The 24,532-nt window shown below is 46.3% G+C and overlaps 1 long non-coding RNA gene across 1 annotated transcript; it reads left to right on the forward strand.

Moving 5' to 3' along the window:
* The first annotated feature begins 20,711 nt into the window (after positions 1-20,711).
* LOC309326098 lies at positions 20,712-22,554 on the forward strand. The gene is made up of 2 exons (XR_014150145.1): positions 20,712-21,005; positions 21,980-22,554. It is a non-coding gene; the product is annotated as an uncharacterized lncRNA (long non-coding RNA).
* The last annotated feature ends 1,978 nt before the right edge of the window (positions 22,555-24,532 follow it).

The raw sequence follows: 24,532 nt of genomic DNA on the forward strand, positions 1-24,532 counted from the left end.
CTCTCAGCTTGCCTTACCTCACAGGGTTGTTGAGAGGATAAAATGGAGAGCAGGAGGAACCGCTTATGGAGCCTTGAGTTCCATCATTTAACTATGCGCTGCGTGAAGAAGCACTTTCATTTATCCATCCTGAACGTCGGCGAGAAATCCCAGTGACCGATTGGGAAAAAGGTGGTCAACTCGTGTCCTGGCTCTACTTTAGACTGCGGGAAGGCAAACCAGATATTGCTGGATTCTAGATCCAGGATTACTCCCATCATTCCTGAGCGCCGGCCAAGCTGGCTGAGGCTTATGGGAGTTGGTGCTCAATGACGTCGGGGGCACAGGTTTCCCCTTCCTGCCTTACTGGTTGGCCCCTGTGGGGGAAGAGGCTAGGGGCTAAATCTGGCCTAACCCAGCAATTTTGACATTCAGATAGTCATGTTGACGAGGGGTATAAATTAAGTGTTCCCTGCGCACAATGAGCATTAGTAGTTGGACAGATGTTTCCAAAATGTCTGTGAGTCTCCACGAGACCAGTCTCTGTGTTGTTGAGGAATGGCGCACGCTCTGGAATCCAGGAGGGAGAAGGAGTCAGCCTCACACGATGGGAACCTCGTCGAACAATCGCTTCGACTGAACAAATTCCATCCCGCTGACAGGGAAATTAGGAAGGGTTTACGAGTGTCAGGGAAAGTGGAAAAACACACACATGCAAGTACACAATGGGGAAAAGGAAGAAAGAGGGAACTCCCTAAAAACCGGACCCATCTCATCACAGTTGAGTGAAAGGGAAACTCTGGCTTAGCCCCACAATTACGAGAAAACAAAAGGCATATGAACGGGGAGGAGGAGAAATGAGAGGGGCTGCCAAGCAGGGGCTTCTTGTATAAAATACACACCTGAATAAAGGTAAAGGGACCCCTGACCATTAGGTCCAGTCGTGACTGACTCTGGGGTTGTGGCGCTCATCTTGCTTTACTGGTCAAGTGAGCCAGCGTACAGCTTCCGGGTCATGTGGCCAGCATGACTAAGCCGCTTCTGGCGAACCAGAGCAGTGCACGGAAACGCTGTTTACCTTCCCGCCAGAGCGGTACCTATTTATCTACTTGCACTTTTGACGTGGTTTCGAACTGCTGGTTGGCAGGAGCTGGGACTGTGCAACGAGATCTCACCCCATTGCGGGGATTCGAACCACCGACCTTCTGATCGGCAAGTCCTAGGCTCTGTGGTTTAACCCACAGCGCCACCCACGTCCCTACACACCTGAATGGCAGGCAGAGAAAAGGTCTCGTGATGTTAGCTGCAGTACTGCTGGCTTATGGATAGTCTAAACCTCAGGCTTGCCATCCGAATGCGGCCCTCTGGACCCCTTGACCTGGCCCTCAGGACATTTACCAGGCCACTTGCCTTAGCATAGCTCCTGACCTGCTAACTTTTGACATGCAGTTCCCAGAGGGATTTCTACAAAGGAAGTGCTGTTCTCTGGTGGGAAAGGTTCGCCACCCAGGTTTATCCCGATAATATGTATTTCTTGAGAGAGAGAGAGAGAAAGAGAGAAGTCTTCCTTAAGTTAAGGGGAAAATATAATTCCTCGTCCCTGCCATAAACCCCCAGGTGTGTTTAACTCTAGAAGTATGAAGCTCTTCTAAGCCAGGTTTGGAAATACTATTCTGGCAAGGTGTTTAAAAACCCTATCGCATAACAGTAGGGCTGCATTTGTCAGTCTACAGATCCCCTGAGATTGAGACACATCTCAGGGAGATCTCAGTCCCCTGAGATTGAGACACATCTCAGGGAGGTTCTAACTGAGGGTGGGCAGCTGTCAATTTTGGCTTCTCATTTTTACAGCTTTAAACCCCGTTCTCCATATTTCCATATCAGTTTGCATTTGTTTAAAAGAAGACCTCATGAATATTCACCAGCATTTCAGTGCATGAAAATTTCTCCTGATATTCATGGTTTGTTTGTTTGGTTGGTTGGTTTTCTGCAAAACAGTTTTTCCTAATACAGTGGTACCTTGGTTTGCAACCATTTTGGATTACAACCACGTCAAACCCAGAAGTGTGTGTCCCTTTTTGGGGGGATTACAACCTATTTTTTTTTATTACAACCCATTTATTTATTTTTGAGGCCCCATTGGTGAAAGTGCGCCTTGGGTTACAACCTGTTTTGGTTTACAACTGGACCTCCGGAATGGATTATGGTTGTAAACCAAGGTGCCACTGTAGAATGTATGTTAAATTCACCAACATATGCATTTTTATACACATTGCTTGGCTGCAATGCAAATTTCAGAGAAGTGCAAATTTCAAGGGATGGCTGAGTTTCGTTTTGCGTATTGTTTCAGAAACCGCAGATCATGTAGGATCATTGTAGGCTGACCTGTAACTGAACTGAATTTCTTCCCCATCCCACAGTTCGCCTGGGTTCCACCAAATAACTTGGGTCTGAAGACTTAGGCTTTGGGTCAAAACAGCACCAGACTCTGAGCATCGTCAACAGTGAGCTTGAGCCAGCCTAGTTGCCTGCAAGGGGTGTGGCATGTCTCCAGGATGGCACATGGGGAAGATCTTCTGATTGGTTGCCCTTTTATGCCCCATGTAGGGATTGTGTGGTGAGTTCCCACCCCTTCCCAGTGGAAATAAAGACATATGACACAATTATTAAGGTTAATAAGACCACAACTTTATTGGTTACAAGTGATGAGTGGTATTGGCTTAGGCATTGGTCCTAACCAACTATATTCGGCTTCAGCCTGTCCGAATGAAGACTGGGAAGGGTTAACCACCAGTAGGGGGAGTCCTGCTGATGCACATCAACTAGGAACTCCCCCGGGGTCACCGCTCGGGGGCGTGCCTTAGGTCCTCACCTCCATAGGAGATCCCCAGCTATGCCAGCAATACATAGGGCAGGCCACGCCCCCTGAGCCAGCCGATTGGCTGTCCAGGGGGTGATGCGGCTGGGGATTCCCTAAATCATGTGGAGGCTGAGAGCCAGCCGCCGTGCGCGTGGTGGGGGCGAGAAGCCTGCAATCCCACCTCCTTTTGGAGGGCGGAAGTGGCTTTGTGGTGGAGAGATTTGATTCAGTTCAGATTTGAAGTGTGGTGGTTAGAGTGTCATACTAGTTTTGAGAGCCACTGCCTCCTCAGGGTTGTTTTGAGGATAAAATGGGAAGGAAAAGGACCACGTACACCACCGTTAGCTCCTTGGAGGAAAAGTGGAGGTGTAAATGCAATACATTAAGTAAAGAAAGGTGAACCAACCTAACTTGAAACACAGCCATCCTTCAAAGTTTGCACATGTCCAAATATTGCAGTGCAATTGTCCAGCTGAATAAGAGGCATAAAAATGCATATACAATGGTAAAGTGTGCATTAAAATATTTGATGAAACTTGCATACAAAAATGTGTGACATTTGCAAAAAAAAAAAAAACAACCACTTTTTAAATGCATATATTAGGCAAAATTGCATACAATCATGTGCATATTGGGGCAAATTCACATTAAAACGGGGGTGAATTTTCCTGAGGACTTAAAATAATAATAATTAATAATAAAACTCAAACGGATATGGAATTGTGGAGAACCGAACTTTAGACCGGAAAAAATGAGAAACTCAAAATTGAGAGATTCGCCCCTTCCTGGCCATGGGAATCTGCTTTGCCAATACTGAACCAGCACTGGAGGTTTGACAGTGCTTTATTCTCAGCTGCCCCACTGATGTCTGCCCCCTTGACAAAATCCAGCTCAGCAGAAGCTCCCTGCCCCCCCAACCCCAAGTCCTTTAAACCTATGTGCAAATATTTGCCGTGAGAGAGCCGATCCTTAGAGGGAGACTAGGAGAAGCTCTAGCATACTTCCTTGTTAATGAGGGATTATTGTCACAGCTGGTAAAAGTTTTCATTTGAAACAGTATCCCAGAAGAAAGCAGGATTTTGCCAAAATAATCTCTCCCCGCGCTTGCATGTGTGTGCGTGTTAAATGATTCAGTATAGCACAATGTCATTTATTCAGATAGCCTGGAAGACCGTGGCACTTGCCACCCAGGGCCTTTTGCAAATGATTTTTGCACGTTCTTTTCTCTCTCTTGCAGGACAGAAGCACGCCGATATTTTGCAAGGAGGGCAGAGAGTGAGTTCAGAATTGCTAAGACTACGGCCCAAGGCTGGGTTAGATCCATTTGGGTTCTGCAGAGGAGTATGACCAGTCCACTGCTATCTCTATCTTCTGTGTTTTCGGGATGATTTGGCTCCACTCTGTGGTGCAGCTCAGTGGTTAGAAAACACACACTGCATGTAGAAAGTCCTCGGCTCAACCCATGACATCTTTGGAGAGGGATGAGAAGTTGCGTGGCGAGTTCCCACCTCCCCCCAGTGGAAATAAAGACACATGACACAAATATTTAGGTTAATGGGCAAAAAAATGGCCACAACTTTATTGGTTACAGGAATGAGAGGTATTGGCTTAGGCACTGGTCCTAACCGACTATTCGGCTTCAGCCCGATTGCTTGAAGACCGGGAAGGGTTAACCACCAGTAGGGGGAGTCCTGCTGATGCACATCAACTAGGAATTCCCCCAGGGTCATGGATTGGGGGCGTGGCTTAGGGCCTCACCTCCCTAGGCTTAGGACAGGGCCACGCCCCCTGGAATCTGATGAGCTGAGGCGGCAAAAGAGGGAGATCTCTGGCCGTGCCAGTGTGATATTGCGCAAGCCACGCCCCCCAGGCCAGCCGATTGGCTGGCCAGGGGATGATGCGGCCAGGGATCCCCTTAATCGCACAGAGGCTGAGAGCCAACCCCCGCGCATGTGGAGAGGGCGTGAAGCCCACAACTCCACCTCCTCTTGAGTTCGGAAGTGGTTTTCTCCTGACAGCCAGTGCAAGTTAGTTCAGGTGAGGGAGTTAGCAAATTCGCTTAAATAATGCAGGTAGAATCCAGAGAGAAAAGGTTTGACTTTACTGAGGAAACTGAACAAAAGAGTGTATACTTTGGAACAGAGAGGTTTTGTATTTCATAGTTCAGTCCTTGCACATAGCAAGGAGACAACACTGCTCTAGATAGATCCTGCTCTGAATAAAACAACTTCCAATGTTCCTAACTCAGGAGATCACACATTTGGTCACCGAGGCTCAAGGCCACAACGTGAGACAATGCATTTCTAGAGATAAGGGAGCTCCCCAAAGCTCTCCCTCTTTTAACTGAGAATCGACCCAAACAATTACTCCTCCTTCCCCCCCCCAAAACGGGAGAACCCAGGTATAATATAATAATACAATAATTTATTATTTATACCCCACCCATCCGGCTGGGTCTCCTCAGCCACTCTGGGCGGCTCCCAACCAAATATTAAAAACACAATACAGCATCAAACATTAAAAACTTCCCTAAACAGGGCTGCCTTCAGACGTCTTTTAAAAGTAAGATAGTTGCTTATTTTCTTCACATCGGATGGGAGGTAACTTTCCCAAGTTCAAGTGAGTAGTTGAGAAAGTGTCCTCTTCTGGGAACAGTGGCGTAGTGTGGGGGTGCAGGGGGGGGGGGCCAGACGCACCGGGCGCAACATTTTTTGGGGGGGGCGCGCTCGCACTCGCAGCTCTCTGCCCCTACCTGGCTCCCTCACTCTCTCTCACTGCAGTGCTGGCTGTGCGAATCCGATCCGAGCTGCCGGGTCGCCGCCCACTGTGAAGGGGAAGGGTGCCAGGCATGCGTTGCGGTGCGGAGCGGAGAGAGAGCGAGGGAGGGAGGGACTATCTGGGGGAGGGACAGTGCAGCGGCCGCCCAGCGCAGCGCTGAGCACGGGAGAGAACCACACCCAACCAGCCCAGGCAGCAGCAAGAAGAAGCTGGCAGCGGCGGCAGGTTAGGGGTTAGGGGCGCAAATTACTTGCCTTGCCCCGGGTGCTGACAACCCACGCTACGCCGCTGTCCGGGAAGCTCAAGAGAAGGGGAAGAAGGGCATAACCACCCCTTAATGGTTGCCCCTCAATGTTGGGAAATGTTGCCTAAATAGATATTTGAATGGGAATAGGTTGGTTCCTTCCCATACAGAACAGCTGAAGGAATAAGATGGAAGCCAGGAGAGCATGTGGAATTTATTGAGGGTGGGGCTGGTGCCACACAGACATACTCCCAAATTCAGCTTCCTAGTTTCTGGAATGGAAAGGATTCTGAACGTTCCCATTCCAAGCCAGCTTTCAGATGATCTGTTGCATTCACACAACTGGTTGGCTACTGAGAGAACAAGATGCTGGATCAGGTAAGCCTTTGGTCTGATCCAATAGAGCTTATCTTATGAAATGAGATAATGAAATGATGTTAGAATGTTGTATCATTTTACTGTTGTTAGCCGCTCTGAGCCCCGCTTCGGCTGGGGAGGGTGGGAAATAACTAAATTATTATTATTATTATTATTATTATTATTATTATTATTATTATTATTAGGCCAAACTCTATGTTTCTATGAATATTTGGAGGCCTCTAGGTTTGCTACCTCTAGTCATGATTAATCACTCCCAGAACTCCCTGGACTGAATCTGAGATGTTCTTTGTGTCAAGCATGTATACGGTCGTACCTCTGATTAAGAACTTAATTCATTCCGAAGGTCCGTTCTTAACCTGAAACTGTTCTTAACCTGAGATACCACTTTATTAAACCTTTAGAAGACATCTGAAGGCAGCCCTGTTTAGGGAAGCTTTTAATGTTTAATAGGTTATTGTATTTTAATATTCTGTTGGAAGCTGCCCAGAGTGGCTGAGGAAACCCAGCCAGATATAATAAATAATAAATTGTTGTTGTTGTTGTTGTTGTTGTTGTTGTTGTTGTTGTTGTTGTTGTTGTTGTTGTTGTTATTTAGCTAATGGGGCCTCCCGCTGCCACCACACGATTTCTGTTCTCATCCTGAGGTAAAGTACTTAACCCGAGGTACTACTTCCGGGTTAGCGGAGTCTGTAACTTGAAGCGTTTGTAACCTGAAGCATTTGTAACCACTGTACTTCAGCTGAGCTACAGCCTCTCCCCTGATATTTATTGATCTGGAGCCAAAAAGGTTCTCAGACTGGCTTAAAAAGTAAAGGTAAAGGTACCCCTGCCCGTACGGGCCAGTCATGTCCGACTCTAGGGTTGTGCGCCCATCTCACTTAAGAGGCCGGGAGCCAGTGCTGTCCGCAGACACTTCCGGGTCACGTGGCCAGCGTGACAAGCTGCATCTGGCGAGCCAGCGCAGCACACGGAAACGCCGTTTGCCTTCCCGCTAGTAAGCGGTCTCTATTTATCTACTGGCTTACATACAATCAATTGGGGTATGGGGGATGGAAAAACATGACACATAAAGGAAAAGGGACAGGTAGGGTAGAGGAAAAAATCAAACTCAACAGCCAGTTCTTAAGCAGTACAGTGGTACCTTGGGTTACAGACGCTTCGGGTTACAGACGCTTTAGGTTACAGACTCCACTAACCCAGAAATAGGACCTCGGGTTAAGAACTTTGCTTCAGGATGAGAACAAAAATTGCGTGGCGGCGGCAGTGTGAGGCCCCATTAGCTAAAGTGGTATCTCAGGTTAAGAACAGTTTCAGGTTAAGAACGGATCTCCAAAACAAATTAAGTTCTTAACCCAAGGTACCACTGTAGTCCTAACGAGCAGCTGACACAGATCAGGGGTCGGAGGTTGCTAATGGGGCTGGTCTTTCAGCACAGCAGATGGAATGAGCTCTGTTTCCTTTCTCTTCCGCTGAGGCAGTCTGATGCCCGGTCTGCCCCCAGCTGACAGTTGTTGGGAGAGGAAGCCTGATGGAGCCTCCTGGTACATATTTGTCAGCAGCAAAGACCCATATCTACAGCCTCAGCTCAAGTGGATGGAGTTCTTCAGGCCTCAGTTGGCCACCTCTGAGCCTGAAAAATCTGGCCATGTGTGCTCCCCTCTAGGAGGGATGCAGCAGCCTATTAAGAAGAACAGTGGAATTCTCCTCTGTCTGTTTTGCCAAGCGAAGGAGGAGAGCTGGGAGGGAGAAGGGGTTTTTATTTTCCTAATTTCTAAGGCCACGCAGCTCTTTGCCAGCTGCGGCCAGTAAGCAAAGGAGGTGGTTTTCTTGCTGCAGCAGAGCCAAGGAATTCCACCGCGGAGTTGTCGAGAGGGCTGGCCACTCCATTCCCACCTCTGTTTGTCTTGGATCCTTGGTCCTCAGCCTGCATTTCTTCATCAGGTGGTTCCACGACATCCTCAGGCGGTGATGTATGAACCACACGAGGCCCGGAGGATCCACCAGGATGCTCTGCTGAGGCTCGTACCAAGGGGAGGTGGGCGGGGCGTTTGTGGCCTCGGAAGCTAAGATGGCCAGCTGAAATTGGTTTAGTCAATTAATCAGCTAGACTTTTTACGAGCCTGCAGCTGCCCGCACTGTCTTTTGGTCTGATTTTCTCTTTAGGCTGAGTTCAGTGGGGACACCAAGCTGGGGGAAAGCATACTCCCTCTGTCCTCAAGAAGTGCTGCCCATAGGGTTTTCCACACATGATACTGGACACAGGTACAAGCTGTCTCCATGCATGTACAAGTGTTTGTGTGGAAGAGTGTACACTTGTTGATTTGTGCCGCTCGGTGATTGACTGTGCTCACGCAGATGCGCACTGTACACTTCTTGGACGCTACATGTGAATCGTTGTATGAGTGTACAGCTCAGCCACGCGTGTACAAAAACGTGTGCACATATTGAATGTAACCTGTGGACACATAGACATCCATTTTTGTTAACTTCCTTCAAAATTTATGCAGATGCTTTCCAAAGTGAAGCCATCCAACTATACAAGTTTTGCTTTGTTGAGCTATCTGAAGTGTGTGTTATTATTATCACAATTACCACCATCACTATTATTAACAATTTTATTAACTTTTCTCCTTGGCTCGGGGGTCACCTAACTCCATACCCTCCAACATTTCTCCAGTGAAAATAATAATAATAATAATAATAATAATAATAATAATAATAATAATAATTATTTATACCCAGCCCATCTGGCTGGGTTTCCCCAGCCACTCTGGGCAGCTTCCAATAAAATATTAAAATACAATAGTTTATTAAACATTAAAAGCTTCCCTAAACAGGGCTGCCTTCAGATGTCTTCTAAAAGTCAGATAATTGTTTATTTCCTTGACATCTGATGGGAGGGAGTTCCACAGGGCAAACACCACTGCCAAGAAGGCCCTCTGCCTGGTTCCCTGTAACTTTGCTTCTCGCAGTGAGGGAACTGCCAGAAGGCCCTCAGTGCTGGACCTATGTGTCCAGGCTGAGCAATGGGGGTGGAGACGCTCCTTCAGGTCTAGTGAGAGATTCCAGAATCAAATCAGAAACTGGGACGGCTTCTGTCTGGATCCATCAAATTACAAAAGCAGTCACCCATTTCTCTTGAGAATTGTTGGTGAGCTCAAGTCGAGGTCATGGGTTCCCCAGAAGGGGCACCAGTGGTTTGGCCACTGTGAGAACAGAATGCTGGACCATTGACCTGGTCCAGCAGAGCTCTTGTTATCCTCAGCATCTTGACCAGGATCCTTGGGCCCTGTGTCCCATTTTGAATATTGCTCTAGGGCAAATTTGGCAGGGGATGTTTCAGTGCTGTCTCATGGCTACATTCCCAACAGGTCCCAGGACGGTGTTTGATGGGACCATGTGTTCTTTAGGTGTCCGGGGCCTTGCAAACCTCTCTTATTAATATACTCGACTCTCCAGGCGAGGGAGGAACGAGCAAGAAAGAGGCAAGTGGTTTCCTCCACTATGACCCATTGTTTCCACTTGAAATAATAAAGTGTAGGAATGATGAATGCTTTCTTATCTTGGCTGCTTTCCTGCTACTGGAGAAACTGTTGGCTGGCACAGGCCGGGAACACACAGGAAAAACATCCAGCATCCAGCCAAGCCAGACACCAACAGGCTGCTTACATGGACCCTGCAATTAAAAGAAAGGGCTTCTCCCAAAACTTGCAAGCCAGGAGAAAGGAAGGAAGCAAGCAAGCAAGGAAGGAAGATCTATTTCTTTGCCGCTCTCCCTACACTCATTTTGAGAAGTGGGGGAAGGGGCTGGATTAAGATAAAAAGAGAAAAGGATGGAGACGTCCAGCTCATGACATTTGAGGAGTGCCTCTTTTCCTCCGCCGACTTTTTCCATACACATTTCGCAAGCCAGTGTTATGGAAAAAAAAGTGGGAGGTGGTGAAGGTGAGGCTGTCTCTCTTGGAGCTGAGTAGGAAGAGAAGAATCCAAACACAATGAATTTGTCAGCGCAGAGGAAGACGAAGGAGGGAGTCAAGCTGCTGGGAAACTGTTCCGGCTTCCATTTATGGTTGGGTTCGGGGTTTTTTAAAAAAACTTTTGAAGTGGAAATTGAGTGAATATCAGGCCCTGGCTTTCTACATGTTTGCTCATTGAACTTCCAGAATAAGAACATAAGAAGAGCATGCCTAAACCAGGCGAATGGCCCATCTAGTCTTGCATCTTGTTCACACAGCGGCCAGCCAGAAGTCTATGGGAAACCCGCAAGGAGTATTCGAGACCGACAGCACTCTCCTCTCTTGTGGTTTCCTTCAACTGGTATTCAGAAGCCTTGTTGCCTCCAGCTGTGGAGAAAGAGCATGGCCATCTTGGCTAGTAGCTGAAGTGAGGGACATGAGGCAGCAGTTGGTAATGCAGGTGAGCTGCGCACAGGTGAGCTGCAAGCAAGCTGCCGGCCAGCTCTGTGGAGGCTCCTTTTATTGACACAAATATGCAAACCCAGGCAGATACATTTTGGGCTGTGACCTTTACACATCTTCCAGCCCTGGGATTGTGGGGTGGTACAAAGTTATTTTGGCACCTGTTTCCACCGTGTCATTTTCCCCTTGCACAATGTATGACGAAGGAGACAAAGGTCTCAGAGACAAAGGTTACAGACAGGACACCGCAAACGACTGAGACCACAAAAGGTTAGACCGAGGGCAAGGTGTTCAGACAGCTGTGGCTTTTCTGTGAGGCGGAGTGTGCTCCGCACCCAGCGATCATTCCTACAAGAAGCCATTGATAGCCTTCTCCTTTATGAATTTGTCCAATCCTCTTTTAAAACCACCCACATTGGTGGACATCACTGCCTCCTGGGGGAGCAAGTGCCATAGTTTAACTGCACACTGCATGAATTAATGCTGTACTTTTTTGATCTACACTGAATCTTTCAGCATTCAGCTTTGCTGGATGTCCGCACATTCCAGTCTTATGGATGATCATGCCTGGTGAAAGGGCATGGGCTGGATGTGCAGTGTAGTGGTTAGTGCATGAGGGGCTAGGACATGAGAGACCAGGGTTCAAGTCCTCCATTCTGCCAGGAAGGACACTAAGTTACTTTGGGACAGTCAGTGCTACTCAATGTAGACCTGCTGGAGATAATGTGTCAGGACTGCGTGCAGGAGCTGGGCTCTGTGACCAGTAGGGCTACGCAGGACTGGGGCTTTCCTAAGTTTGTTCTGGAGAGGCAAGGTGCGGCCGCACAGGTGAGGCTGCTTGGTAACTCACAGCACCTGGTGGCAAGAGCCGGGAAGGAATATAAGGTCAGCATTTCCCTTCTGCTCTTTGCCACACCAACACTTTCCTGCCTTGCTACGTTTGGCTTCTTGCTTCATGATCCTCGGACCTCAGCTTCTTGAATTCATGACTCCCTGCTTCCTGACCCTCGGACCCCTGGCTTCTGGACTCTCATTCCTGCTCCCACCCCGCCGTCTTGCTCCCGGTCCCAACGTCCTCAGCCTGGACTTCAATCACCCGTAGAACGGACTGTGACATAATGATAATATATTTGTACCCCACCCATCTGACTGGGTTGCCCCAGCCGCTCTTAAAAAGCTTCCCTAAACAGGGCTGCCTTCAGATGTTTCCTAAAAGATATATAATTACGCATCTCCTTGGCATCTGATGGGAGGGCATTCCACAGGGTGAGTGCCACTACCGAGAAGGTCCTCTGCCTGGTTCCCTGTAGCTTTACTTCTTGTAGTGAGGGAACCACCAGAAGGCCCTCGGAGCTGGACCTCAGTGTCCGGGCTGAACGATGTGGGTGGAGACACTCCTTCAGGTCTGCAGGGCCGAGGCCGTTTAGGGCTTTAAAGGTCAGCATCAATAAGCATTGATTTCAATGGGTCTTCTCTGAGTAGGACTTAGTTAAATATGACTCACAGTCTCTCAGCTTGCCCTGCATCACAGTTTTGTTGAGAGGATAAAATGGAGAGGGGAAGAACCATTTATGGTACCTTGAGCTTGTTGGAGGTAAGGCAGGGGTATATATGCAATCAGTCAATCAATCAATCAATCAATCAATTAATTAATCAATCATCCAGCCATTAATTAGAAGACTCTGGAAAATGAATGGGGTGAAATGATGTGAGATCTTGGCAGCATCCAAATAATACTGGTACGAATATACCTGGGACCTTCTGCATTACCACTGATCTATGGTCCTTCTCAAAGACACCTTGTACAATTATTAAAGTAAGGTAAGAGCCATCCCCTCTCAATTCCACCTACCCAATTTTCAAGGACAATTTCATTTTGCCAGTGAATAGACAGGGTAGAAAATGCAGCTGAAATGTTGACCAAAGCTGTTGTCTCCTAGCTTCTCAAGGTCATGTCCGGCAATTTATCGCTCCCAATATGGCGGTTTAGTTCATGGATGGAGAACCATCTATTTTGGTTTGACCCCTTGCAGGTCAGGATGGGCAAATCTGTTTATCTTGGTTTCTCTCCTCTTCTCATTTTCCCCAACCCTAAGTTTAATCTTCCACATAACTTTGCAATTATTGTCGTGAAAGTCATCATGGAACTGCATCTGCATTTTAGTGTGAATTTCCCTTAATGTGCACCTTTTTGCATGGAATCTTGCCTATAATACATAGTTTTGTGAAGCAATTTCCCCAAGGAAATTCCCCAGGTCTGAATTTTGAAGGACGGCTGTGTATTGTGTATTGCTTCAGAAGGTGTGAACTACTTACGCTAACCTTCAGCAAATGTGAACGGAATCCGCTTTCTCCTCTATCCTTACCTGCAGGTCGTAGAAGGTGGCCTTAAACAAAGTCAGGTCACTCATGTCTCTTTGCACCAATACTAGAAATCTCAAGGATCTCACGCAAAGAGAAGCCTTTCCCAGCACATCAGTTTCAGATCCTTTTCAGAGGGCTGAGCCTCCAACCTTCTTCATCCAAAGCACAATCTCTACCCCTGAGTCACAGCCCCTTCCCTTCAGATTTGGGCCCCACTGCCATAAAACTCCATGTCTTTTGGCAAACAGCCCCAGCACAAATGAAGCCTTGGACACTGGTCCACCCCCCCCCCCGGGCAATCACCTAGTCGCCTATATCCCCAATCCTCTCTTTTCAGGATATCAGGATATTGTTGCTATTTTGTTTTACAATCTAAAAATCCCTGCCTAAGTTTCTCAGGGGGATTTGACCAGAATTGATATTACTAATGGCTATGATGTAGTCTACAGTTAAGCTCACTTAAGTCCCCACATATTACCAACAGTTTACAGATGAAATCATTTTATGTATAAAAATGGAGGTGATTGGTAGTGCATGCATTGCAATAATATTTTTCTCTGCAAAAAAAAAGGGGGGCCTACTGCCCGATTTGTACATATGGAGCTGCTTTATCAGAATAATTGGCCACCTAAGAACATTTAAAAATGCTGGGTCTATCCACAAATCCACCCTATTCCAGTATCCTGTTTCCAAAAGTGGCCAGTGACATTAATCTGGGAAGCTCAAGAACAGGGGGTGAAGGACATGACCATCCAATTATAATGTTTGTCCCTTCTCTACATTGGGAACTGAGTTATAGTACTTCAGAACTTGAAGGCTTAGTTAAGAACCTAAGAACATAGGAGTAATGCTGCTGGATCAGGCCAGCAGTCCATCTTCTTCATCATCCTGTTCTCATCATGATTGCCCCCCACGAAAACGTCTCGATTTACCTGCCTACAATTTGGCAGACTTAATCCGCTTGGGAGGCTGTTTTGCCGGCAAATTTTATCCACTTCTGTGAAAAGTGATTGGGAAGGGAACAGATCTAATTCAGTCCCAAGCAATAAGGTAAATTGGGAAGACAAAGAACAGTTCTGAGACAGATTGGGTTGACTCCCCAAAGCTCAAGTTGTAGATACAAGTCAAATATTTGTGTCTGGTGCTTCCTCCTAAACCAGCGTTTTCCAAACTTACAGTGATTATGCACCACTTTTGAAAGCTTAGTCCAACTCTCCAATTCTGTGATTCTACGGTTTTCCTGTATTGTTCAGCAGTAGAGCAGTTGCCCTGTAGGTTCAATCACCAACAGCTCCAAGTAGAGCTAGGAATGTCCTCTGTCTGAAGCCCTGGGGAGTCACTGCCAGTCAGTGCAGGTACTACTAGTGTTGTTGTCGTGTCTGACTCTTCATGACTCCATGGACCAGAGCACGTCAGGCACTCCTGTCTTCCACTGCCTCCCACAATTTGGTCAAACTCAAGCTGGTAGCTTCAAGAACACTGTCCCACCATCTCGTCCTCTGTCGTCCCCTTCTCCTTGTGCCCTCCATCTTTCCCAACACCAGAGTCTTTTCCAGGGAGTCTTCTCTTCTCATGAGGTGGCCAAAGTATTGGCGCCTCAGCTTCAGGATCTGTCCTTCCAGTGAGCACTCAGGGCTGATTTCCTTCAGAATGGAGAGGTTTGATCTTCTTGCAGTCCATGGGACTCTCAAGAGTCTCCTCCAGCACCAGAATTCAAAAGCATCCATTCTTCGGCGATCAGCCTTCTTTATGGTCCAGCTCTCACTTCCATACATCACTACTGGGAAAACCATAGCTTTCACTATACAGACCTTTGTTGGCAAGGTGATGTCTCTGCTTTTTAAGATGCTGTCTAGGTTTGTCATTGCTTTTCTCCCAAGAAGCAGGCATCTTTTAATTTCGTGACTGCTGTCACCATCTGCAGTGATCATGGAGCCAAAGAAAGTAAAATCTCTCCCTGCCTCCATTTCTTCCCCTTCTATTTGCCAGGAGGTGATGGGACCAGTGGCCATGATCTTAGTTTTTTTTTATGTTGAGCTTCAGACCATATTTTGCGCTCTCCTCTTTCACACTCATTAAAAGGTTCTTTAATTCCTCCTCACTTTCTGCCATCAAGGTTGTGTCATCTGCATATCTGAGGTTGTTGATATTTCTTCCGGCAGTAGACAATGCCTATGCTCATAAGAAAAAGGCAGGCATACTTCTGTCAAAGAGCTTGCAGGTTGGAACAGCATATGAGGAACATGGAGGTGGGAGTACATAGGGAAGGAAGATATGTTCAGTTCAAGTTCATTCAAGGCTACCTAGGAAATCTTGCATTGATCATCTCATCATTTTGGTGCCAGGCCTTTGCTTCCCAACCCCCCAACCCCCCACCCCACCCCCGTTGCACCTCCACCCCAGGGCTAGACCTGCTAGAGGCCAAATAAATAGAATGAATGGATATTCCTTACAATCACATGCTTGACATTTCTTGCTTCCCATCTACTTTTTTCTTGTTTGACACGGCCCAAACTCCAGCCAAAAGCTGCCGGGGACTTGGCTGCCCCTGCACGAGACATAACAAAAATGGGGAGCTGGTTCCCTCTCCCCCGGCGTAACCCTGGCGTGCGATGGGTAGCCCAGCTTGCCTTACAGAGCGGGACAAGGAGGCTATAAATCCCGACACGGTATATTTATTGAAAAGTGCAGGGAATGAGGTTAATCCAGATAATGAGCCTGTGTTTCTCTCCAATGAAAGGATGAGGAGGGGAGAAGGAAAAATACGAAGGAAAAAAGGCCGGAGCCAGGAGAAATAAATCCAAGTCAGATTTCACAGTGTACTCTTCTTCTCAAATTCCTTTTCCTCACATAATGGAGCTGATGGGCAGGGAAAGGGAGAGGGGCCCAATCCAAAGGAGAGAGAGGAGAAATGCTTTGAGGCTAAGGGCGATCACAGCTCCTCAGTCGGTTTACCGCTCTAAGTCAGGGTCCCAGTTTTTCTAGATTGATCTGTGTGGCGTTTGCCTCCTAGGTGGGTCATAAGGAAAGGGTTAATTGAGTGTGATGTGATTGGCCAGTGGGAACCCAAGGGGAGGAGTTAGAGTTGGAGTTGTGTGGAAGTCAGTTGGGAGTTGGAGAAGGAAGAGGGAGGATAAGTCTGTGGGTTGGTCGAGTTGTGTTGTGAGAGAGTGAGAGAAACTGTTATGTGGAGTCAGATAGATAGTTGGGATAATCAGTTTGAAGTTGTTAGGAACATATAGGTCCATAAAGAAAGTAAGATTAAGAAACTGCCAAGAAAAATTAACTGAAACCATAAACTTCTTCATGCCTATAAAATAAACTTGATTATTTGTTAATGTTCACAACTGTTGACTCCGGGCGTACCCGAGAGAAACAGGTTGGTGGCAGCGGAAGAGGCAATCACAGCGGTGGCACAGGGATCAATAGACCGTCAAACGTCCGGGGACCCTGTGTGATCGCCACTATCTCCAACTTCTCTTTTCAGCCGTATTGCCTGCTTGTGAGCTGCTGGAACTCCTTCACCTCTGCCAAAACCCTGACCCCATTGCTGACCCCCAGTTCCCTTCCCTTTACACCTAGCCCCAAAGCCCTTGGCTCTCTCCTTACACCCCACCCCCTCACAGCTCACGGCAAGCTCCCCACCCCCTCATAATAATAAATAATAAATAATAAATTTATTATTTATACCCCGCCCATCTGGCTGGGTTTCCCCAGCCACTCTGGGCGGCTTCCAACAAAATATGAAAATAAAACAAACCACAGACAGTGCTCTCTTACAACAATTGAGCTTGTGGACGTGCAAGTGCAGCTGAATGCTGGAAGATTGAGGATTTCATGCAGAGGGGGTACAATTAGTCTAGGAGCATGGGTCTTGCAGATAATCATTGTGGACACATAAAGTTTTGATTTAGCTCACCCCAACTTCCATCCCCTTGCAGTTTGTTCCCAACCCCCGCATTCTTGGGCTACCCCTGTTGCTGAGACCCACTGGCAGAAGGGAGGGCGAATGAAATCATGAAATCCTTTCCTCCCTTTCATTCATCCCCCACTGCCGCCATCTTGGCCATGAGCAGGAAGCCCCCATTTCTTCACTTGGGGGTGGTGTGTGAAGAGAAAGAAGAGTTTCCTCCTTTATTCCCCCCTCCCATCAGCAGTGGTGCTGTGCATGAGCACTCATTTGGCAGCATGATGCTAGGTAAGTCAAAATATTGGACAAAGAGAAATATAGTATACAGTGGTGCCCCGCAAGACGAACGCCTCGCAAGACGGAAAACCCGCTAGACGAAAGGGTTTTCCGTTTTGGAGGCGCTTCGCAAAACAAATTTCCCTATGGGCTTGCTTTGCAAGACAAAATGTCTTGCGAGTTCCTGCGGGTTTTTTCCCCTCCCCCCCTTTTCCTAAACCGCTAAGCCGCTTATCAGCTGATCCGCTGATAAGCCGCTTATCAGCTGATCCGCTAAAAGCCGCTAAACCGCTAATAGCGCTAATCCGCTAAGCTGTCAATGGACTTGCTTGGCAAGACGAAAAAACCGCTATACGAAGAGCCTCACGGAACGGATTAATTTCGTCTTGCGAGGCACCACTGTGTAAAGAAAGCTTAACAGTATATAGAGGAAACAAAATAAAAATAAAATAAAATAATTCCTTCCAGTAGCACCTTAGAGACCAACTAAGTTTGTCATTGGTATGAGCTTTCATGTGCATGCACACTTCTTCAGATATCTTCTTCAGGTATTTTTTTAAAAACAGACCATAAAATTTGTGGTAAGGTAAAGGTAAAGGGACCCCTGACCATTAGGTCCAGTTATGACCGACTCTGGGGTTGCGGCGCTCATCTCGCTTTATTGGCCAAGGGAGCCGGCGTACAGCTTCCGGGTCATGTGGCCAGCATGACTAAGCCGCTTCTGACGAACCAGAGCAGCGCACAGAAACACCGTTTACCTTTCCACCGGAGCGGTACCTATTTATCTACTTGCACTTTGACGTGCTTTCGAACTGCTAGGTTGGCAGGAGCAGGGACCGAGCAACGGGAGCTCACCCCGTCGAGGGGATTCGAACCGCTGACCTTCTGATCGGCAAGTCCTAGGCTCTGTGGTTTAACCCACAGTGCCACCCGCGTCCCATAAAATTTGTGGTAGTACCATGCAAAAATGACAAAAAAATAGTTGCAGTGGAGGCAAGGGATGGGGCCCGCGGACCCTCTGAGTATGTTCTGTGGACCCCCTGGGGTCCCTGGACTCCTAAGTGTGAACTACTGGGACACAGTATATAGGGGGAGCTGCCCAGAGGCTTTGTGCCTTGAATTGGGACTGTAAAATCATCACGTGGGTATCACTTCTACTCTTAACACAGGCTTCCCTCACCTGGTACCCTCCAGGTGGTGTTGTCCGAATACCACTACCACCATCCCTGACTATCGACTTCCCTGGCGGAGGCTGATGGAACAGAACGATCTTAAAACCCCAACCCAGAGAGACCAGTAAAATGTCCTGGGGTTGATCTGTAATTGCTAATACAGTGGTACCTCGGGTTAAGAACTTAATTCATTCTGGAGGCCCGTTCTTAACCTGAAACTGTTCTTAACCTGAGGTAGCACTTTAGCTAATGGGGCCTCCCTCCGCCGCCGCACGATTTCTGTTCTCATCTTGAGGTAAAGTTCTTAACCTGAGGTACTATTTCTGGGTTAGCGGAGTTTGTAACCAGAAGCGTCTATAACCTGAAGCGCCTGTAACCCGAGGTACCACTATAAGTATCATTTTTCACATATTAGGGCTGTTATTTTTATTTTATTTTTACAAAAAGACCTTATGAAATCATTTCGACGACTCATTAAAAACAACTTCCCAGTGGTGAGCCCAAAGTATAGGCGCTGAAGGAGCAAGTTCCTTCCTTGGAAAGTGCACTTTTGCTTCTCAGCTCTTTTTACTGAGTTATTCTTTGGTTATGTACATGGCCATTAAGTTTTTATGAGGGACCTTTTATGAAAGGGGGTGGGTGGGTGTCTCAGGGCTGCTTTTCCACATTCCTGCCTTGGCTGTGCTTGCCACTTTGCAAAGTGGGGGGAGAGCGCTCAAAATGGTTCTACCTGATCTCAGCCCAGGAACATGTGATGTGCAATATTTTGGATTTTGTACACCTTTCACTTCCTCCTCACCTTTCACTTCTGATCAATCTCTTTGGCGTGTGTGTTTTTAAGGCAAATTTTCTTTGACCAGAGCATGGAACCCAGCAATGGAGGGGTAGAAGGGGCTTTTACAAATTACGTAAAAGGACAACAAAATGAATTGGACTCCTTGGCAGGTTTTGAATAAACATACACAGATTTATTGTGTGTATTTTTAAGTGTGTGTTTTAAAGGCAAATTTTCTTACGTAAAAGGACAACAAAATTACGTAAAAGGACAACAAAATGAATTGGACTCCTTGGCAGGTTTTGAATAAACATACACAGATTTATTGATTGCTAACATAGTAGACAGATAATATAAGGATTTATCCAATTTTACAGTATGCAGAGAATAATATGAGTTGAGAAATGAGAGAGAGCAGCTGAGGGAATTTTCACGGGGGAGGCTTTGATGGGGAGGTGGAAAAAAAGAGGGGAAAATAATGAATATGATATGTTTTGATGTTTTGTTATATTGAAATTGTTAATAAAAAACTTTAAGAAGGGACTAGGCACTCTGTTCTCTCCCCCCACAAAAAGTATTTATTTGTTTACTACATGGGTAGGCAAACTAAGGCCCGGAGGCCGGATCCGGCCCAATTGCCTTCTGAATCCGGTTCGCGGAGAGTCCGGGAATCAGCGTGTTTTTACATGAGTGGAATGTGCCCTTTTATTTGAAATGTACCTCTGGGTTATTTGTGGGGCCTGCCTGGTGTTTTTATATGAGTAGAATGTGTGCTTTTATTTAAAATGCATCTCTGAGTTATTTGTGGGGCATAGGAATTCGTTCATTTCCCCACAAAAAAAATAGTCCGGCCCCCCACAAGGTCTGAGGGACAGTGGACTGGCCCCCTGGATTACTACATTTTGCTGACCCCTGGATTACTACATTTATATACCTCCTTCCTTCCTTCCTTCCTTCCTTCGTTTCCTTCCTTCCTTCCTTCCTTCCTTCCTTCCTTCCTTCCTTCCTTCCTTCCTTCCTTCCTTCCTTTTTCCCCCCAATAGATTTTTATTGAGATTTTAAAGGTTACAAAAAGAAAAAATAAAGAACATATTTAAACAGAAAAAAGATAAAAATACAAAACAATACAAGAACAAAGAAATAAAACAGAGGAAAAAAGATGCAGATAATTAAAGAAAAAACAAATCAATCCTTTACATAACTTTCTTTCCTTTGCTTATTTCCTTGACATCCTCACACCTCCCTTTTTTGTATTCTAATTCAATTAGATATTTCAGCAAATCCTTTCCATCTTTATTTTTTATCCTAATGATTTATCTTAATATACTATAATTTTGCATTCTGTTCTTTCACCAATTAACAATCCATTTTTACTTAATCCTTTATATCATTTCTGCTAAAACCACATTACTTCATTCCAACATCCTTCTAACATTCCTTAATTTTACAATGTTTCTGTAGATAAACTTTAAATTTCTTCCAATCTTCTTCCGCCAACTCTTCTCCTTGGTCTCGGATTCTGCCACCTTCAGGGCCTCTCTCTCCAGTCCACTTTGAAAGGGTTCTGTGGCGTTTGCCCGTTCATTTGAAAAATGTCTGTACAGGGGGAGAGAAAGGGTTAATCTATAAATCAATAGGAAAGCCGTAGGCAGAGCCTACCTGTATATAAAAGGGCTTAGCTCAAGGTTTGAGTTAGTTGTTGCTGGTTAGCTGGTTGGTTTTAGTGGGTTGGTTGGTTGGGAAAGGCAGTTGGAAAAGCAGTTGGAAATAGAGAGACAGTTAGTGCAGTTGGTTCTTGGGTAAGAGGAGGTAGAAGAGATAAAGACAGGATAAAATGAGACTAAGAAGGTAAAGAGTAACAACATTAAAGTTTGCTTGTGTCTGCAATAAACTACCCTGTTAACGTGAGAACCTGACTGAGACTAAATGAGGACCTGGTTGGTGGCAGTGGATTAGTGGTGTACGGGTCAATAGCCTGTGAGATGACCGGAGGCTCTGTATGAACGCCACAAAATTGGTGGCAGCGGCGGGATAAAAGTATACGCCTGTGGTGGGATAAATAAATATGCCTGTGGTGGGATAGATTTATGTTGTTGTTGTTTAGTTGTTTAGTCGTGTCCGACTCTTTGTGACCCCCTGGACCAGAGCACGCCAGGCACTCCTGTCTTCCACTGCCTCCCACAGCTTGGTCAAACTCATGTTGGTAGCTTCCAGAACACTGTCCAACCATCTGGTCCTCTGTCGTCCCCTTCTCCTTGTGCCCTCCATCTTTCCCAACATCAGGGTCTTTTCCAAGGAGTCTTCTCTTCTCATGAGGTGGCCAAAGTATTGGCGCCTCAGCTTCAGGATCTGTCCTTCCAGTGAGCACTCAGGGCTGATTTCCTTCAGAATGGAGAGGTTTGATCTTCTTGCAGTCCATGGGACTCTCAAGAGTCTCCTCCAGCACCAGAATTCAAAAGCATCCATTCTTCGGTGATCAGTCTTCTTTATGGTCCATCTCTCACTACTGGGAAAACCATAGCTTTAACTATACGGACCTTTGTTGGCAAGGTGATGTCTCTGCTTTTTAAGATGCTGTCTAGGTTTGTCATTGCTTTTCTCCCAAGAAGCAGGCGTCTTTTGATTTCATGACTGCTGTCACCATCTGCAGTGATCATGGAGCCCAAGAAAGTAAAATCTCTCACTGCCTCCATTTCTTCCCCTTCTATTTGCCAGGAGGTGATGGGCCCAGTGACCATGATCTTCGTTTTTTTGATGTTGAGCTTCAGACCATCTTTTGCGCTCTCCTCTTTCACCCTCATTACGGATGTGAATTTCTGCAGAAGTCAGTTTCCAAGAGGACTGAACAAACAGGCAGGCTCGAAACACCCTCTCCGAATCCACCCTTTGTCCCTCCTGAGAAAGCTTTATTCCAATCTCGGCTGCTTCCTCCTCAAAATCTGAGAATCCCTCCCTTGTAACAGATGAAGGGCATCCGGCTCCACCTTTCAAAAGGGAAAATCTCCTCCATCCCTCTGAATCCTTCTCCTGGAACCAATTCCCATGTGAAGAAGTCTGGGGATACAGCAATCTTCAAGATAGACACCTTTTCTTCATACCCAGGACAAAGAGTTCACGGCCCCTTTTTAAAAGTGGGATCCAAGGGGAACATGCAACACTCACAACTGCTGCACTGTGAGAAACCTAATCCTTTTAAAAAAAAAAAAAAAAGCAAGAACATTATTCTGTTAATTGACTGGAAAATCCATCTGTACGTCTGATCTCTGTCCGGACAAGTCCTATAATTGAGGGAAGGGTACCACCCCATTTTTTATTATTACTGATTTTTAGAAAACGTTTCAAAAACAAACAAACACACACTTCACGCCAGAGGAAGTTATTAAAGGAAGTAAGTTCAGGATGTAAGAGAGGCAATTGTTTCTGATAACAGACCTTTTGATGACTCAAGGTTCACGTTGCTGGTCTGGGTCCAGGCCTACTGTTTCGCCGAGGGAAAGTTTATCTTCCCAATAAGAACGGACGGGAGCGAGGGGCAAATGTCTTCATGGCATCATTGTTAAGAAAGGAGCTTGGGAAGGGAGATTGGCAGCGCCCTCTGGGTGGTCCAGCCCTTTGGGCATTGTTGCAGCTTCTGGGAAAATCGGATACATCCGCTGATCTGAATTTTCTCTTTGGGAGCTGTCATCCTCATCCGATCCCAGGGAGGGTGCAGGATTCTGCTGCTTCCAAGTCTTTGCTTTGGCTTGCTGTATGAAAGGGATTATATTCCTAAGGACAGTGCCGCATTAACCTGGAGGTCTGCAACCTTTTTTGGGGGGGGGGGCCTACAATTTAGAAATATAACATGGGCACCCATTACACAGATGAAAGGTGGTGTGGTGGTGATAATTATATGCTGTCCAACTGACTAGGTGGCTTCCAGCATATATATATGCTTCTTATTGGGAGCCAGTGTGGTGTAGTGGTTAAGAGCGGTAGTCTCCTAATCTGGGGAACCGGGTTCGCGTCTCCGCTCCTCCACATGCAGCTGCTGGGTGACCTTGGGCCAGTCACACTTCTCTGAAGTCTCTCAGCCCCACTCACCTCAAAGAGTGTTTGTTGTGGGGGAGGAAAGGAAAGGAGAATGTTAGCCGCTTTGAGACTCCTGAAGGGGAGTGAAAGGCGGGATATCAAATCCAAACTCTTCTACACACACACACACAATATAAAACAATAAAAACTTCCCTGTACAGGGCTGCCTTCATATGTCTTCTGAAAGTTGTATAATTACTTATCCCCTTGACATCTGATGGGAAGGCATTCCTCAGAGCGGGTGCCACCACCGAGAAGACCCTCTGCCTGGTTCCCTATAACCTCACTTCTTGCATTGATGGAACCACCAGAAGGCCCTCGACGCTGGACCTCAGAACGATGGGGGTGGAGATGCTCCTTCAGGTATACTGGGCCGAGGCCATTTAGGGCTTTCAAGGTTGGCGCCAACACTTTGAATTGTGCTTGGAAATGTATTGTACTATAGCTTTCAGTTACCTCTCCAGATGTTTGCTATTGGATCTTTTTAATAACTTTAAAATATTTTTCTTTTTAGCTTTTTGACATATTTTTCATGGACAAAAATTCTGATTATATTGAATTTTTTAAATCATTTTTTCCACTGCACTTAACAAGCTTATATTGTATTCGGGGGAATTGAAGTGTTGTCCGGGAAGTGGGTGAGTTTGGCTCGCTTATTTATTTTAAACAAGAGTTTGATATAAAACTCACTGCATTTGTTTTTTGGCACAAATGTAATTTTCTTTTTTTAAAAAATACAATAAAGAGGCTTAATGTGAAATAGCTACGGAGTTGTTGATGAGGCGGGTGGTTAAAAGGATTTTGATAAGATTAGCAATATTTTTTTAAAAAAAGACCGACTCCCTTCCACAGACCTTTATTTCTAACGCTATTTGAGTTTTGCCTTCAGAGATTCCTCTTTCCTATTCTACAGGCTTGTCTGAGTTTCCTATCAGTGGGCCAAAGTCTCTCACTCTTTCTGTCTCCCCCACCACCCAATTGCTGGGGGGCTTCAGAGGCCAGGTTTCCACTCCAGAGTCCTCCTCCTTCCTCCCTACCCCGGCTCAGCCCTTGATGTCTTTCTTTATCAATTGCTTTCAAAAAGAAAAAGCACCACGCCTTGGCCTCCGAGGGTTATCCAATTTTCCTTCCTTCCCATCCCTTTATGAGGACTATTATTCATTAAAGAAATGGAACATATTACACCGGCTGAAACTTTCACGCCTAAACAGGGCTGGTCCACCATCCAGCAGGCCTTGTGTTCCAGTAACATTTCCTTTTGGAGAGGCTCGGGGAAAGAGATGTGTAGAGCTGGAACGAATATG

Source organism: Podarcis erhardii, assembly GCF_964252035.2.
Source record: "Podarcis erhardii genome assembly, chromosome: 12".
Taxonomy (NCBI): Eukaryota; Metazoa; Chordata; class Lepidosauria; order Squamata; family Lacertidae; genus Podarcis; species Podarcis erhardii.